This window comes from Silene latifolia, chromosome 11 (assembly GCF_048544455.1).
Source record: "Silene latifolia isolate original U9 population chromosome 11, ASM4854445v1, whole genome shotgun sequence".
Taxonomy (NCBI): domain Eukaryota; kingdom Viridiplantae; phylum Streptophyta; class Magnoliopsida; order Caryophyllales; family Caryophyllaceae; genus Silene; species Silene latifolia.
Window position 1 is genome coordinate 14143134 of NC_133536.1, and position 3779 is coordinate 14146912.

General features: G+C 38.2%; 1 long non-coding RNA gene across 1 annotated transcript; it reads left to right on the plus strand.

Moving 5' to 3' along the window:
- The first annotated feature begins 465 nt into the window (after positions 1 to 465).
- Positions 466 to 2892, plus strand: LOC141612721 (uncharacterized). The gene is made up of 3 exons (XR_012529167.1): positions 466 to 705; positions 818 to 889; positions 2661 to 2892. It is a non-coding gene; the product is annotated as an uncharacterized LOC141612721 (long non-coding RNA).
- Positions 2893 to 3779: the final 887 nt, after the last annotated feature.

A 3779-nucleotide genomic window follows, 5' to 3' on the forward strand; every position in this document is an offset into this window, starting at 1 on the left:
ATGCGCAACGAGAGCATTTTCGTTCCTTTGATGAGAATCAGTTCATTTTAAAATTTTAATTGAGACTTCTGAAAGGATTTTGATTCTTACGATAAGTAACCTTTTGAATGTTTTGGTTACCGAATTCAAAATTCCGGTTTTATTTTATACGACATTTCATTTCCATTTTCAAGTTTCGAGGACGAAACTTTTTAAAAGATGGGGTGATTGTAACACCCGCGAATTTTCTATTTTGGCAATTATGATTTAATTAACCGTTTCATTGTCTTATTTATATTTTAATTATTTAATTTAATTAATTTCATTATTAAACATGATTTTTATAAATATTATATTTTTAAAGCTTAAGTTATACAAAATAAATATTTTGGTCGGATAATAATGATAATAATAATAATATCTCCCGTCTTGAGTTATAGTGGGCTTGAGACGAAAATTCTAGTGGAAACCGACTCAATTTGAGTTGTTGGGCTTTTTATAACTTATGGGCCTTTTCTCCTTCTCTTTTCTTTTCATAAAACCCTCACCTAACACCTCACAACTTCATCTCCCTCTTCATTTTTCTGAAATTCATCTTCAACAACCCTCACCATTTTTATACATCTATCTTATAAATCTTCAAAACACCATAATTTGCTCAATTCTTATCCGATTCAAGTGATTTTCGCGTCTATCTCTTCCTCTCATCGCCCTCCTTCTTTCTAGGTAAGAAAAGATCCGACTTTCCTCCATTATTGGGGCTGTCGAGCCATCCTCTATATGGTACCCTTTTTCTAGTTTCGATTTTTAGTCTTATTTTGTGTTTTCTTATGTTTAGGAGAAAGGTTAGTTGGCCCGGAAGTGGATTCTTGCTTGTGAGACGATTACATTAGAGATTAAGAGCAAAAAGGTAACGGTGATGGGTTACTCGACATTATGTCAAATTTGTGTGTTTATATTTTGTAGTTTGTTCATATGTATGTTAAAGTTTGAATCTTTTCTTGTTTCACATGTATGTTGTTGAATGAGTTTGTATGAACAACCATCTCATGGTTGGTTGAAGAGTTTTAAGCATGTTGTTACATTGATTTTCAATTGATGTTTGGATGAATTAATTGTTTGATTTTGGGTCAAAATCTTGTGCTTGAATCCATCAAGATGTGTGACAATTACATTCTTGTGGTTTCTATTAGGTATTATTGTGTTAACATGTATATTTAAGAGGAATTTGGGATGAAAAATTGGTAGAAACCGACTTTCGGAAAGGGTAGGAAATTGTCGTGCAAACAGTCCGGTGGCAGGGGAAAACCGCAGGCTCCGGCACCCACCGCAGGCTCCGGCACCCACCGCAGGCTCCGGCCACTATCGCAGGCTGCGGTTTAAGCCTGACCAGTTTTCGTAAAATGGCCATAACTTCTTCGTTACTTGTTTGTTTGAGGCTTATGACCTACCGTTAGAACCGTAAGAGGATAAGCTATCACCTCCAACTGGTTTCACCTCATTATCATGTATAGAACTCAAGTTATGACCGTTTGAAGTTGACCCTTGTTGTAGTCGAGTACTAAACTTGTTGTTATAGATTGGGTTTTGAGTTTCTTGTTGGGTATGCATCTTAACTTTGGTTCTAATGCTTGTGTATGATGTGTTGAGACTCTTTTATCATGGGAGTACTTGATATTTGTTATACTCTTATACTTATACATGCTTCACATGAATTGTTTACGTTATGTTTGTGCAATCATTATTACTCGTATTTGTGACCGGAGCGTGACGGTTTACATTGTGTGACTACTCGACATTCCTTATTTATTTGCCCTCGGCCATTGGGTCACGATTATGTGCCATTGTTTCCGAGTTGGGCTGTCTTCCTTCCGCCTCTTCGGACCTTGGGGTACGGATAGGTACCATGGTTCCGATTTGGGGTTACTCGACCTTGGGGCACGGCTAGGTGTCATGGATCGAGTCTTGGATACGATTTGGGATTGTATGTCGAATCGGGTGTCGTCCATCCCGAGAGTCTGGCCAGATTTAGACTAGGACCGTATTATGATCGTCGTCCTACCAGGAGGTTGGAGTCTACGGGTTTGTCTTGTTTTGAGTCAATCCTTTGTAAATGTCTTGCTTGTTACGGTCATTGGTGTGTTCTTATATACGAGAGTGCACGTCTTCTATAACTATTTGTGAGAGTCTTGGTCCTATCGGATACTAGTGGTGAGATGCAAGCCCCTAGTTGCGATATGATCGTCGGGATTGATGTTCCCATCCGTTCTTATGGTGAGATGTAAGCCATAAGTATGAATGTGACATTAGTAGCCACGTCCCGTGCTATGGTTGTTAAGAGGTTTTCAAAGGAATGGCTATTGGTTTCCATCCATGTATTTTCTATTCAATTGATCCGTTGTTTACCTTCTTCATATGATTCGATGCCTAATCTCATATCCATGTTTTGGTTACCTTGAATGCATGTTTAATATAATGTACCATGCCTATCTCATTAAGAATGCAATATGCCTATCTCGTTATGATTATCGTTTTATTCCCTTGTCCATATTATTCAAGTATGATGCATGATCAATATGTTTAATTAAGTTCTTGCTTATGTGCATTTTGACATATTGTGGCTGGGAGAACCCTGAGTTACTCCCCACTGACTGTGGCGTTCATGTTTACATGAATGACAGGTTTGTGATGCAGATTATGGGGAAGACGTGTGAGCTAGCGAGAACGTTGAACCTTGGACCTTAGTTATAGGTTTCTTAGACTCACCTATCGTTAGACTTGTGTTTATTCGTGGGATATCTTTTCCCCATCGCACTTGTTTTAAATTGTAAAACTTAATTATCTTTCTTTTCATTTTTGTTTGATCGCTTATGGTGGATTTCGCACTTTAAGCTTTTAAAAAGGTTTTAAAAATCTCGTATTTTCCGCTTTAATTTTGATGCCCTATCGAGGGGTCTCACAGTTGGTATTTGAGAGCCACTAAAAAAAACATCCATATGGATGTTTTCACAATTGTGTCATACGAAGGGCCACATGAAGCTTCTTGTGTGGTTCGGAAACCATCTCTTGATCATCCAAATTTAAGGGGGGAGTTTATTAGCAATGCTATTAAGCATCTTGTGAAAGAAGATTGGGGGGCTAAGGTGAGTTTGTTAAGGGCATCCATAACAAAGGAGTTCAACTTCAAGATCTCTTATTGGAAGACTTGGATGGCAAAACAAAGAGCTTTGGCGGATCTTTATGGAGATTGGGAGGAGTCTTATGCTTATCTTCCCCGTTACTTAGATGCTTTAAAAGAGGTGAATCCGGGAACCACCGTCCATTTTGTCAATAAGCCCACTAATGATCCCAATGTCCAACAATTTGATAAAGTTTTTTGGTCATTTGGTCTCTCGATCAAAGGCTTCCCACATTGTAGGCCAATAATTACCATAGATGGCACTCATCTTTATGGTAAATATCGTGGGACTATGTTGATTGCAATGGGAGTTGATGCAAATGAACAACTCTTTCCGTTAGCGTTTGCCATTGTTGAGAAGGAGAACTATGAGAATTGGAGTTGGTTTTTGGCTTGCATAAGACATTATGTGACAAATCGTAGAGGTCTTTGTGTCTTGTCCGACCGCCATGCGGGTATTTTGAAGTCAATGAGTCAACCGGGAAGTGGTTGGGAAGAGCCATACGCTTTTCATAGGTATTGTATTAGACATCATGCATCAAATATCAACAAGATGTTCAAAGATTCCGATTTAAAATCAACTTTCTCGGAGACCGCAATGCAACATCAAATTAGAAAATTT